This window comes from Sapajus apella, unplaced genomic scaffold, assembly GCF_009761245.1.
Source record: "Sapajus apella isolate SASKATOON/1434 unplaced genomic scaffold, GSC_monkey_1.0 scaffold6, whole genome shotgun sequence".
Classification (NCBI taxonomy): Eukaryota; Metazoa; Chordata; class Mammalia; order Primates; family Cebidae; genus Sapajus; species Sapajus apella.
The window spans coordinates 76,961,176-76,976,348 of record NW_022436946.1 but is presented as its reverse complement, the minus strand read 5'-3'; the positions used below and the strand labels follow the sequence as shown (position 1 = coordinate 76,976,348).

General features: G+C 38.8%; 1 long non-coding RNA gene across 2 annotated transcripts in view; it reads right to left on the bottom strand.

Moving 5' to 3' along the window:
• The window catches only part of LOC116549751, a 197,854-nt gene that overhangs the window by 58,385 nt on the left and 124,296 nt on the right, over positions 1-15,173 (bottom strand). The gene's annotated exons all lie outside the window — the stretch shown is intronic.

Genomic DNA, 15,173 nt, shown 5'->3' with positions numbered 1-15,173 from the left:
GATTGGGAAAGTATGGATTTCGTTTGCATTCTGTATTTCTATTTCCAAATGATTGAGTGAGCCACTTGAAAATCTCTTAAAACAATTAAATGTACAGAATATATAAAATAATCAAGTATTTATTGTACTTAGGAGATTTATATTTCTTTTCACTGAATTAATTATATTTTTTTAAAAATAGAAATTAAAAAAAAAAACAGTCATAAGCATTCAGGTGTCCCAAAGATCACATAATTTATGCTTTCAAATACAAGGCTTCCATTATCCCTGGAAAGGTGGCTTTGCATGTTTCAAACCTTGGTTGTCTAATTTCATCCCATAAACTGTAATTATCTCTTTATAACATGCTAAATAATTCCTCCTACTACTGGATGTTTATACCTTTCAAATATTTATAGGCTGTCATCATTCCTTAGTCATCTCTTCACAAAGTTGTACATATTTTATTCCTATATTTTTTCATAAATCAATTTCCTCAATACTAAACTGCTTTTCTTATTTCTCCATTCAATTTGTCTCCATCTTTTGATAGAGTGCTAATCAAAGCAAATGATATTTCAGGCACAATTTATCCTAAGGTTGTTTGAGAGCATTAAAATTTTCTCATTGGGGATAAAATTCCTGATTTATATGTAGCTCATAATAGTGCTGACTTTATCGGTATTTTTGTCATTTAACTTTGAAAATACATAACTAATTTCCCATGTAATGGTATTCAAAAATATCTATATGCCATTACTGATTCTTCACTGATCATGGATTATATAGGAATTAAATGAGTGTAGAATATATTTCTGTAATTTGTTTCTTATATGCAATCTTGAATCTCATTTCCAGCTTCTTTATAAACAATATTCTTATTTTTCCGAGTGTCCATCCAAATCAGTAATATCTGGAAACTTAAGTATTATTTTCACTCTAGATTGTTCAGAGATATTAAATTCCAAAATGGCTCAAGGTAAAAACTTCATTTTTACTATTTCGACATAATTTCTTTCTCACAACTTTTCAGTTGACTAGGCTATGTTATTATTATGACAGTTTGTTAAGGCAATTCTTTTTGCTTATTATGTCTTCAGCATCCCACTGATTTCATTCTTTCATATATACACACACACCCCCCCTAAGTGTAACATATCATATACATATATTATATATATACCCTAAGTGTAACAGTTATTGTATAAAATAGAAAATGCTCAAGGTTTTCTTCAACCTTATTCCTCAACAACTGTATCCTGTATCTATATATTGCAAGTTTAACAATATCTTCACATCCCTTCTTAATGTAAAAGCCTCCTATGGGTCTCTAACACCATCAAGGATAGTAACAGGTCTGGGCTCTGAAGGTCCCACTTAATCTGACTCCACTACATCTTTCTGGTCTCCACTGTTTTCACTCCACCCCATGAGCTCTCTGCCCAACTACATGCACCATCTGGGAAGCCTTTTGAAGAATCCCATAGAATTAATTGCTCCTTCCTACCAGTTCTTGTTGCCTTAATTTGTACCTCTAGGATAGCTCTTGTTTTGCTGAAAGATTTACTGCTCTTTGTACATATTGCCTGTCTCCCACATATCATTACGTGAACTTATTTTTCCTCTGCCCAGTGCCTCCCAAGAGTAATATTTAATAAATAACTGCTGAATAGTGGCAACTCAAGATTTTACTTAGGATTTGGGGTGACAGTCCAGTTGAAACCTGGGAGACCTGTCCTGAACCTGCATGGGCAGAGCAAACGCACTGCCTTTACTCAGGGCACTTATTGGAAGGTAGTTTTGGGTGGATTGAGAGAGATTGTAAGAAGAACTGCCCTTTGGTGTTGGAAACGATCAAGTGAGGAAAGAAGTTGAAGACAGTCAGGTTAAGAATAGCCAAATAATGCACAAGAGTCACCCCATGAATGATGGAAATTAGAATCTTGGGCTCTTGTTTTCTTCATGATATTGGTTCCCATTATTATTTCATTTTGCTCCGGGTCTTTCTCTTGCTCTTACTCCTACTGACATCAGAGGAGAGGACATTTATCTATTCTCATGCAATCAGTTTAAGAGACAGTGTCACCTTTTCCTATCTTGGTCCCATAATCAACCAATGTTCAGTCTGAAAATAACAGAAGCCACTGCAGGTATTTCAGACAGAAGGGATTTCATACAAGAAACTGGTTTCAAAAGTGCTGGAAGGCCTGAAGGAGCAAAAGGCCAAAGGTGTGCAACACAGAGCCAGGGACTACAGGAAGTCGTTACCAGCCTTGGCTTAGCTGGAGGAGCACAGGGGCAGGGGAGACCTTGTTGGGGGCAGCTCCCAGCAGACAAGGTTGGAGGCCTGAAAGCACGTTGCTACCAACTTGATTGTCACGTGCTGCAGCTGCCAAAAGCCACAGAGGGTGCAGCCTGCTGACTTTACTGCTGCTTTTCTGCTCCTGGAGCTGTGGACAGTGCTGGAACCACAGAAGGCTACTATTGCTGTCAGAAGCAGTTATCATTACAAATAAACAAACAAAATAAATATTTTATTTTCTTTCATCTTTCCAATCTCCTATGAGTGCTTGTATTTAAAAGAACCTATTCAAAAATTATTTGGCTGAGAAATTTGGGAAATTTAATTTTCTGTTAAAAAAAAGGGAAGGGAAGGAAACAGAAATCTGGCAAATAAGCATCACACACCCTTACCCCACAAAATATTTGGCATAATTCCAGTCCTCTACTTTCTTCTCCAATAACAAAATAATCATAGCAAGTTAAGTTTCCATATCAGTACACCTTAACATTTATAACCTGGTAAAAGTAGTTTTAGCATATTCAAACTTTCCAGGTGTTTCTTTAGATAAGCATGATCTACAATGCATTCTATAGAATATATCCTAACAAAATGGTTCAAGGTGAAATGAGTTTGGGAAACTCTGTACTTTATACCCATCTCTAGGAATTTCACACTTCATATCAGCACAGTAAAGGCTCTGAGAAATCAATTAGTCTCAAATCATATTTGACATTGTTTGACTTTGCAGTCTATATACCTTAGTGAAAAAAACGGACTGATACTGTATCAGTCACATACAGTATTCTAACATTGGGCTACTCAGTAGAAAACTGTTCCTGGACCCTAACGAGATGTGTACAGAAACTGAGTAGTAGTATTTGTAACATTTATAGCAGTTTAATAAGACTAACTTTATGTCTGTTAAATCTAAAAAGAAAACATTCTTTAATTTTTTTCCTGAGAGTTGATTTATTTTATTTATTTTATTTTTTTACATATAATTCTGATAGATTGGGGGAAAAAGATTTGATACTTCTCCAGAGAGTTTGAGAAACTCTGTTATAGTAGAAGTAAAATGTGGTTGCAAAAGCCCTAAAGAAAGGAAGAGACCACTGAGTTTAGGAATTGACTGTAGGCTCATGACTGGGAGCATAGCTGTGTGCAGAGACGAGGACAAAAACAAAGGGACTGGATTTTATTCTGCACCATGGAGAGTCACTGAAGAATTTTCAAAAATTTAAACTGACACGTGATATAATATAGATGTTAAAAACAATCATTCTAACTGCTTTATGAAAAATGAGTTGAAATAAAGTATGTAAAACAATTGGTAGTTCAGAAGCCTTCAGAAGTTCAGTGAGAGAGGATTCTGGCTTAGACTAGGGAGAGTGATGCGCTAACTTTAGAAGGAGAATTGGAAGAGAGCTGGCACACGCCTCCCTTGTGGGTTGGAGGCAAATGGGGAGAGGAAAACGGCAAGGGGATCAGGAAGATGCCCAAGTTTCCCAGAGGAGAAGTTAAGGCTGGATATACACCTTCAGAGATGATCAGCATTTAGTTTTCATAGCCATGGGGACTAAGTAATATTGAAGATATAGTAAAAGGGAAAAGGTTGAGGGCTCATGACTGAACCCTGAAGAGTATCTTTGGGCCTTCTACAGTACTGAGGAGGAGTCTAGCTTGAAGATAACCAATTACCTCAAAGACATGTTATAATTTCTACATGTTCAGATTTGTGTCTGGATATCTCCAACATCAAATCCCATTCAGTACATTTACTGAGTGTCTATACAGTTTAAGAGACAGAGGAAGATGTTGTAAAAGAAAATCCAAATAAGCAAACTTTAAGAGTTCGGTATCTGGATATGTACAAAAATCTAAGATATGTACAAAAGTGCAAGTCAAATCTGACAGATGCTATAAGAGAATCATAAAGCAAAATGGGAATCTACAGAAGTCAAACTGGAAGATTTCATGGAGAAGGTTAGCATTGAGCTGGTCTTGAAAGAGGTACATGAATTTTAATGAGAAAGATCACATGTATATATACATGTGTATGTGTGTATAAATACATATATTTTCCCCATGCAGCATACATGTACATTTATGTCTATATCTACATTAGTCATTGTATATATGAGTTCATAGTTCCAATCCAATTCTAGTTCAACAGCACAGTGTTAGTCTTTCTCTAACATACAACTGGCTTCCACAGTTTAAAAGAAATTTGCTTTTTTATTCAATGTTAGTATATATAAGTTTCAGAATTGCTAACTCATACCCCTGTGAGAAACACATTAACTAGTATATAGCAACTAGGTACAATATTTTTTTTTCTTTAGTTTTAATAGAATTCAATCAAAATACTGACTTCTAAAAGTTACTTAGGTTAGTTCTGTTCTCTAGCTGTGACAGTGTGGTAATGTCATTCATAGGTTAGACTAATAACATTTGATAGTTTGTATTCCATTTTGGCATACCTCCACATCTTAGTATATTTTTATTTAGTTTATATCGAGTAAAATCCACTCATTGTGGTGTATAATTCCTCAGGTTTTGACAAATGCTTAGTGCCACATATCCACCTCTTTAGTCATGACAAAGCAGTTCTCTCACCCCAAAACTTCCCTAGTGCTGCTCCTTTGTAGACAACCACCACCACCACCTGCAATCTTTGGCAACCACTCATCTGTGCTCTGTCTCAATTTTGGTCTTTTCCAGGAAGGTATATACATGGAATAATATGGGTCTGTCTACTTTTATTTGGCAAAATATATTTGAGATTAATCAGTGTGGTTGCAATCATCAGTAGTTCATTTCTTTTTACTGCAGAGTAGCATTCCATTGTGTGACTATATCATGCTTTACTTACCTGTTCACTGGTTGAAAGACATCTGGGCCAGAGTTTGGTGTTATTATGAATAAGGCTATGATAAACACTCATGTACAGGTTTTTGTGTGAATAATAAGTTTTCAGTTCTCTTGGGTGAATATGCAGGAGGCTTTGAATTTTTTTCCTTTTCGTGTTTCAGTTTCGGTAATTGCTGCGGACTGATGTTCAAAGTTCACCAATTCATTGTTACATCTTCTGATGTGCCCATTGAAGGCATTTTCACTTCTGTTGCTGTGATTTTCACTTTTTGCATTTCAGTTTGATTGATCCTTATAGTTACCATCTCTCCTGACATCACCTGTCTGATCTTGCATGTTGTACTCCTCTTTCACTACAGCTTTATCATATTACTCATAGTTATTTTCAATTTCCTGTAAGATAGTTCCAACATCTCTGTCATATCTGGGGTTTGGTTCTGTTGACTGCTTTGACAGTGTGGCGTTCTTTTTTATCATCTTTTTGTATGACTTGTAATTTTTTGTTGAAAGCCAGACACCTTGTTAAGGAAAACAGAGATGAGGAAAACAGATTTTATGCCTGAAAATGCATACATCTGTCTGTCCTTCTGCTAGGATTCTAGAGTGAGAGTCTGAGTTAGGAGTAGGGCTCAGTTTGATTCTCTTCCTCCACTGCAGTGGTTACTCTTAGGGCACCAGGAACATCAAATTCCTTTGGTGACACTTTGTGGTTCAGTTGGGGGCTGGTTTGCCTGTAGTTTTTTTCAATTCTGCTCCGCCCTAAGTTTTAGATCTTCCCTTTGCATTGTACCTCAGAAACGGTCTGTGCCCACACTCTTAGGCCTCTTCCAACAAGATCCCACTGTGACTTGCTTCTCCACTTGTGAGCATGTTGAGGGGGAGGAAGAGTGCTCTGTCTGATTAAGCCCTGTCTTAGGCAGCACTGTATATGGGGGTGTGGTCTTCTCAGTACTCTTCTCCCTCCCTGTAGTTCAGGGCCTTGTAGACATTCTAGTGCCTCACCCCACAGTGGGGTGACCAACTCCTCCCAGTTTCTCAGGGACTTTTCCAGTTTTAGCTTTCAAAGTCCCATGCTAGTCCTGGATAAACTGAAACTAGTAGAGAGTATTTTCTTTTTTTTTAATTGAACTTTAGGTTCTGGGGTACATGTGCAGATCATGCAGGATTGTTGCATAGGTATACACATGGCAGTGTGGTTTGCTGCCTCCATCCTCCTGTCATCTATATCTGGCATTTTTCCGCATGTTATCCCTCCCCGACTTCCCTGTTCCTCAGCTGCAATGGGTTTTCCCCAGCGTCCAGAGGGTCACAGTGCTGGCTGTCACCTCCTCCCCTTAGGTGAAAGCTTTTGTCCACAATAAAAGAGAAGGTGCTGGTCAGGGGGGTATTGCTCCTTTCAGCAGAGGCTGCTATTTTGCTTTCTCACTGTGCTTCTGGTAGGGATCCTGGAGAAGAGCTTGCAGGAAAGTACAAACTCTCCTGTACCCAAAACTCCCAGGGGCTCCACATTCTCCTACCAGCCCACATGCAGCCTCTACCAATTCATTAACTATGCTGGCTGGGTTCTTTCTACCAGTGTCTTGTTGTGTCTGCCCCAAATACCACTATATACCTATGAAAATGGCAAAAAAATAACCTGAAATAACAACAAAACCAACTTACAATATCAAGTGCTAACAATGATGAAGAGCAAGTGCAACTGTCATATATTGCTAGTGGGAATCCAAAATGGTACAGAAATTCTGGAGCAGTTTGGTGGGTTCTTTATTTTATTTTTGATATTTATTTATTCATTTGTTTAAAGACAGGGTCTTGCTGTAGTGTCTAGGCTGGAGTGCAATGATGCAATCATAGCTCACGACAGCCTCTAACTCCTGAGATCCTCCTGCCTTAGCCTCCTGAGTAGCTGAGATTATAGGAGTAAGCTGCTGTGCCTGGCAGATTCTTAAACATACACTTACCATATTACCCAGAGATCCCACTTAGCCTAGAGAAATAGAAATATATTTCACAGATGAAAACCTAGATAAATATAATTACAGCAACTTCATTCACAGTCGTCAAGATTTGGAAACTATCTCAATGTCAATAGGTGAATAAATAAGCAAGATGTAGTCCACACAGTAGACTACTGCTCAGGAATAAAAAGGAGCTAATTATCCATACACTGATAACATGAATGGATCTGAAGGCAGTATACTGACTGAAAGAAGCCAGTCATAAAATGTTACATACCGAAAGACTCCATGTAAATGACACTCTGGAAAAGGTAAAGCTATTGGCAGAACAGATCAGTGACACAGGGGTTAGGAGTCAGAGAAGTGATGACTAAAAAGAAACAGTATTGGGGTAGTTTTAGTGATGCTGGAACTGTTCTGTATTCTGATTGTATCAGTGGTTCCATGAATCTACACATGTGCTAAGACACACAGAATTGTATAACAATAAATTTTTATGGTATTTTAATTAAAAAAATTTTTGAACAGGGTTTAAAACAAAAAATTTGAGTGGCAAAAATATTCCTATTATTTAGATTACTTAGAATGTTTTGCTAATAAAAACAACCATTAAACTAATGTTAATGAATGTATTTAATAAAAATTATTGGGTTAAAAATGTTACAGTTATCTTTTTTGTAAGATTTATTGCTGAGGTAAAATGAGGAAACTGAGGCAAGTATAAGAAAATGAGAAGCTAATTTATTCAGCTTCCGGGTGAGGTTCTGTGGTCCAGGGAGGGGCCAAAGAAGTCGTGTCCGGCTGTTCAGGTTATGGGGTTTTATGGGGAGGGAAGTCGATTGATTGGCTATTGGGGAAACAAAGCAAAGGCAATTTCATTGGCTGTCAGGAAGCAGGAAATACCTGGAACTAGTTGCCATTGGTAGGCAGGCGGGACTTTGTGTAAGTGGGCCTTGATTGGCTGTTGGGGAAACAAAGCGAAGGCAATTTTATTGGCTATTAAGAAGCAGGAAATACCTGGGGCTAGTTGTCATGGGTAGGTGGGCAGGATCTTGGGTAAGTGGGCCTTCTGGAGGCATACAGAGCCAACTGCTAGGGCAGGGTCTGATGGGGCTTCTTTAAAAATTTTTCTGCAGGATTTTTCAACAGCAGGCTGGGGGTTGGATACATAATTTAGTGCTGAATGTGGGCTTGGGTCTGGTATGCAGAGGCGGGTACGGGGAAGCCATGCGGCGAGGCCAGATAACGAGCTTGGGTGATGACACAGTTATCAGGCACGGAGAGAGATGGATGTGTCTGTTTAACCCTCTGTGAGGCAGCCAGCCTTACATTTTTAACCAAGGTTTTCTTTGAAAATATATTGATATTAAGATAAGGGATGCAAAGCTCAGTATAATTCAATAAACATTTTTTGAGTATCAACAGAAATTTAACAAATGGTATTTGTAATATTTATGAGTTAAAGATAATTATGAGACAGAAATAATCATTAGATAGTACTAGGTAATAAAACAGATACTAATTACCATAGTGGTTATAATAGCTATTAACTAGTAGAGCAAGTGTTAAGTATAATGACCATCAAATAGTTTAAAATTTTCTGTTAATCATTCAATGAAGACATAGATTATAAAAAGAATCTGAATCTACCTGGTTACATGCCATTATGTAGAAATGACAGAGCTAGCAGAGGAATTTCTATGGACCTGCTTATCCAAGTTTTTCTAACACAGAGAAATCTACAGAGTTGAAAATAACATCAACTTAAGACATGCTTGAGCCTGAAACTGTTAAAATATTGGGACTTTCAGTAAGAATTCAACATGTACTTTGTATCTCTAATATACCTTACTCTCTGTAAACACCCAATAGATATTTATTAAATTAATATATGGCAAGAAATCTAAGTAAACAACACAAATCCAATTTGTAAAGAAAAGAGGGCCAAATGTGCAGAGAGATAAAATTTCAATACGGTGGCTGACATTCTAAATGCAAAAGAAAATTCCACGATATTCCTGGATTGCATGTAAAAGAGAAATGGAAATGATACTTTAGGGTAGTTCACTTAAATTACAACCAAACCTGACTGCTCCTATCCAAACATCTGACTAATACAGGCCAATTATGAGTATATTCATCAACCTATGGCAGCTGTGAGTTGTATATATAGTGGTGTGTGTGGCTGCATGTGTATTGTGTGTGTGCAGTTGAATTTTTTTATTAAACACATTTAAAAAGTTTGACTCGGATGTACAGAGTTTGAAAGAACCTCACTTCATTGTTGTGTATGATAATCCACTGCCAGACAGAACACAAGTTTATCACTTTCCTTGAACCCATCAGAAAACTGAGGTTGCAGGACAACCTACTGGCCCAAAATCTGAAGAAGTAGTAGTATCTGTAGGGAGAGAGAGATAAGACAGCGTGCTGACCTGGGGCAGACACAGTCAGACATTGGTAGAAAGAATCTAGCCAGAATAGTTAATGAAGTGGTAGAGGCTACATGTGGGCGGGTAGGAGAATGTGGAGGCCCTGCAGTTTCCCGTACAGGAGAGTTCACACCCTCCTAAAAACTCTTCTCCTGGAGCTCCACCAGTAGCACAATGAGAAAGCATAACAGCAGTCTGCTGAAAGGAGCAAGAACCCCACCCTCCTCAACCAGGACCTTCTCCTTTATCTCTCCTGTGAAACAAAAGCTTTCACCTAAGAGAAGAAAGGTAGCCAACGCTGCCACCCTTAGGATGCTGGGGAAAACCCATTGCAGCTGAGGAATAGAAAACACTCTTCTATTCCTAGTTTCAGTTTGTCCAGGACTGACGTGGGACTTTCAGAGCTGCAGCTGGAAAAGTCCCTGACTGGGTGCAGCACTAGAATATCTACAGGGCCCAAAACTACAGCTGAGGGAGGGAGAGGAGTACTGAGAAGACCACACCCTTGTTAAGATGGGAACTTGGGTTTGCTTGTCTTTATCCCTCATTCAAATTTATGAAGGCCTGTTCTCAGTGGGCTGGTCTTCTCATGGACATCTAGTGTTAGGCAAAGAGTTCTTAGGTGTAAAAACACATCATCCATACAATTTTTGAAAAGTCGTACATTTCTTTATCAAAATTTAAAACTTTTGCTCTGCAAATGATACCACTGAGAGAATGAAAAGACATGTTAGAGGTTGGGTGAAAATATTAGCAAATTATGTATTCCCCCCAAAAATGACTTGTATATAAAGAACTCTCAACATTGAACAAGAGAAAACAATGCAATTTTCAAAATGCGCAAAAGATTAGAAGCAACATTTTTACCAGGGGAAATACAAAGCTGGACAACAAGATAAGCATATGAAAAGATGTCCATATTATTAGCCATTTATGGAAATGCAAATTGTAATTAGTAACACTCATAATTGGACAAATGAACAATAAGAATTTAAGAAGTACCTAAAATATATCGGCTTCTTATAAAAGGTTCTGAGAAAGAAAAATATCAGCACCATTGCAATTTGCTAATTTTTTTTTTTTTTTTGAGATGGAATTTCACTCTTATTAACCAGGTTGGAGTGGAATGGTGCGATCTTGGCTCACTGCAACATCCACCTCCCAGAGTCAAGTGATTCTCAGGCCTTAGCCTCCTGAGTAGCTGGGACGACAGGTGTGTGCCACCATGCTCAGCTAATTTTTATATTTTTTAGTAAAGATGGGGTTTCACCATGTTGGCCAGGCTGGTTTCAAACTCCTGACCTCAGGTGATCCACCTGCCTCGGCCTCCCAAAGGGCTGGCATACAGGCGTGAGCCATTGCATCTGGCCTGCAATTTGCTAATTTTTATTAAAGGTAATAGTTGAGGTAACAATGGGGTGTCTTTAAGAACTGGGAAATATGGTTTTCCTCTGATTCAGGTTAAAAAGAACAGTTACCACAGCAAGAGCGACTGGAAGGCTTCCAAGGCAGCCTGTGCCCTGATCACGATATTCACATACAAGAAGACTGAAAATCAGACTGCCAGTCATCAAAAATCTAAATACTTAGAGGTGGTTGATAAGTAATCATGATACCCAAACCCCCAGTGCTCCTACTCTCTCCCAGACACCCTGGAACTCCCCACAATCCAGCAGTTGGCAGAGCAGGGAGCCTCCAATAGTGCCCCTCCTGCTGGCACTCTGCTTGACTGGAGGCCATGGCGTACGGGTTGTTATACATTTAGAATACCCTCCCTGAATCATCCACTCAAGTAGTTTAATCACTGATGTATGCTCAGAAAAGGCAGCATCCAAAAGATACAGTGTGCCCAATAGAACATTTCCTGGGGTTGAAGATACACTGTTATGCCCCCCATGATACACAAAAGGAGGCTGCAGACTTTGGGACCTTAACATCTTTTAACATTCAAATCCCACAGCATCCCCTGTTTTGATTTCCAGCTCACCAACCTGGGTGGGCAGACACTGGCATGGACTAGGCTTACAAGTTACAGTTGTCATTGTGAATGAAGATTGACATTCTGATTTTACAGGCTAGTCTCTTGAGAGCTCACCCCAAGGGCAGGTTAGTATGAGTGAGCATCCTCCAGTCCAAAGGCTGCCTCTCCACTGTGCTCAATTCCCCATGGGGAATGCCACCCAGTAAAAGGTGGGAGGAGCCAGCCAGTCTCTCCAATAACCCCTCTCTGCTTATACAGGCTTATCCCTGGTAACTTCTGTCATCATCAGTAGTTATTGAACATTAGTTTTCTACATTAATACATCATGTCATTGTCTTTAAACAGCGATGAAACTTGTAACAGTTGTTTCAACCTTCTCTGAAGCTCATTTTAACATCAAGAAGCAATCTCTAACCTGCAGGGCTGGGACTAGGGTGAAGTGAGTAAGATGGTTAGAGTGCAAAATTTAAGGAGGCATTCACTCTCAGGGTCCTGCCAGTGCCCTGAGCATATTTTAGGTCAGCTTTGTCGTATCACCTGTATCTCCAGCTCCAGTGAAGAAGGGAAGTCACTGGTGATGACATCAGCTGAGCTTACGGAAGGTGAGAAGGAGAACCAAGTTCTTGACTTTTCTCTTCTCTCCTTTTTGTCATTAACATTATTGGAAAAACATGTTCTACGCCAGCAGCCTCTTCCTCCTCTTTTATTCACATTTTTATCTATTTTCACCATTTTATAGAAATTACTAAGATCACAATATGCAAAATTTGTTGGCCTTATTTTAGCTTTTCTCTAAATAGTATCTCCTCAGCTATTGACATTGACAGTGGGAAAAGTTTTGTGTCTCATTCACCATGTTTTTATCAGCATCTATCACAGATCACAGTGATTGGCTCCTAGAAAGCATTAAGTAAATTTTTATTGAAAAAATAACTTCTTTTATTGACAAAAGACACAAAATCATTCCCCTTTTGTTGTGTTCTCACAGCATTTTGTTCATGGGATCTTGTACATCATTCATATTTACTCATCTGTGTTCCGGAGGGATTGAGAGCAACAACTGTGTCTCATAGTTCTTTGTATCCCAGTCTAGCAAAGGGCCTGACATATAATAGGTGTTCAGTAAAAGTTTATGGAATAAATAAAATTGGTGGCTAATGACACAATGACTATGTTCTAGTTACTCCAGTGATTTGTGATGAATCATTTCAAAATAGTGCTGATATGGTTTGGCTGTGGCCCCACCGAAATCTCATCTTGAATTGTAGCTCCCATAACTCCCATGTGTTGTGGGAAGGACCTGGTGGGAGATAAGTGAATCATGGTGTGGTTTCCCCATACTGTTCTCATGGTAGTGAATAACTCTCACAAGATCTGATGATTTTATAAGGGGTTTCCCCTTTTTCTTGGCTCTCATTCTCTCGTATGCTGCCATGTAAGATGTGCCTTTTATGATTGTGAGGCCTCCCCAGCCACGTGGAACTAGGAGTCCATTAATCCTCTTCTTTACTAAATAATCTATCTCTGGATGTCTTTCTCAGCAGCAATAAAACCAACTAATATAGTGGGTTAAAACAATAATCGTTCATTTCCTCTCACTTTTTCTGTTGGTCAGGAATCTAGGAAAAGCTAGGCTGGATAGCTCTCACTGCTTCAGTGACAGAGGGGAGAGGCCATTGATGTGGTTGCAGTCAGATGTCAGAGCTGCAGGAAACTGAAGGCTTGACTGGGGCTGAATGATCCCCTTCCAAAGTCGCTTACTCACACTGCTGGCAAGTTAGTGCTGCCTGTTGGTGAGGGAGCTCTGTTCCTCTCCTTGTGGGCCTCTCTACAAGCCTGCTTGAGTGTCCTCATGACATGGCAACCAGCTTCCCTGAGAGTAAACAATCTCAAGGTGAAAACTGTGATGCCTTTTATGACCTAGACTCAAAAGTCACATGCCATTTTATATCCCCCACATTTTGCTGGTCACATGGAACCCACATTCAGTGTGGGAGGCGACTGAATATCAGGAAGTGAGGATAATTAGGGCTGACTTGGAAACTGGGTACAATAGATGATTGACCATGAAAGAAAAATTTCAAATTAAGGCAAAGCTATTCTCCAGGCACACTTCTAAAGGTAATTGTAAGCTATGAAGCCTAGAAGAAATAGTTGTTGCCTGATTGGATGACCCTTATCTTTGAAGATATGGGCATCTGGATTAATTGTATTTCTCTCTGCCACTTATAGCAATACCTCAGTTCTCTCCTGATGAAGTTACTGACAGTCTATAAGGAATTAGTCTTTACCCATCCCCCAGACAGCACACCCAGCTCATAGAACACCAGACCAGAGTCTGGGGTTGGTTTAGGCTTAAGCAGCCTGGACTTTTCTTTGGGCAGGAACATGATTTTATTCCTCTGGTGCATTGAGGCTGCAATTAGTTTTAGGATAAAGTGCCAAATGTGTTTATCTGTATTCCCTGCGGCATGTCCCAAGGCCCAGTGACAGCAGGACTTCTGGTTCTGATGTATCCTCATAGAACCATCTGCACTCAGAGGAGCCTGGAGGAAACCCATCCCTGCCAACTGACCCTGGGGTCCTTTCACAAGATAGAAGGCAGAAACTCCAAGGAAGGCTGGAGGAAACCTATGAGAATCACATATTCCTTGGCTACAGATTTAATGACAAGTGCCCTTCTGAGCCGGGGGAGCGTCCAGTGTGTTTACTCATCCATTTTTTATTCCATTACTTGTAATGCTTCAGAAGAGATAAATTTCAAGGATCAAGAATAAAAAACAAAATAGAAATACATACTCAATGTAATAATTGGGAAAAAGGATTGTGGAATACATGTCTATTTTTATTCATGGAAAACAAGCCATTTTGGAGGGTAGGGGCAAATTTTTTTTGAAGTTAAATATTCCTATATATCCATGTTTACACTTTTTTTTTTAATCAAAATATGGTCTAAATCCTGAATTATCCAAATAAGAACTCTAAACATTATTTCTGAATGTGTCATTTTTTAAATTTAAATATGGCTATTTTTAGTATACAGGCTGAATTTATGTAAATGATGATTTACCAAATTCTTATATTAATTTTAACTTAGCTCCACTGACACCTTATTATGCACTAATTCAACACTCATAAATTCTATGGACCTTTTACCTTTCCTTTATTAACAACCTTAGTGCGATTAGCAAAAAGTCTTTAAGCTATGAAAACACTCAGTATCAGTTATAAGTCTAGAGTTGGCCTCTGAATTGTAAACTATTTCTTAGGAATAAATTCGTTCTGTAAAAATGTTAAACACTCTTAGCAAACCATATCGCATGGATTCTAGAATGTACAATTTTTCAAATTTAAATATCTTTGAATTAAGATGCATCTGAGAATGATTCTTAGGTTCCATGAAATGCGGTACGTTATTGCTTTGGTGTATTAGCCAATGCTCCAGTGGCCTGGAAAAGGCTGTGAAGGTGCCTGACATATGTTGCTAGGTCAGTCATCTACTTCCTATCTGTTACTTTACCAAGAAATAATAAAACCAACAGAAAGAGCTACCAGAGAAAATGCAAACAGGGCTGCTTTTGATGAAAGAGGCTAAAGATTGGTTTTTGAAAATGAACCAGTAGCCAAAAACCTGAAACCAAATGCTCCGGCCTGGTTTGTCCCTTACA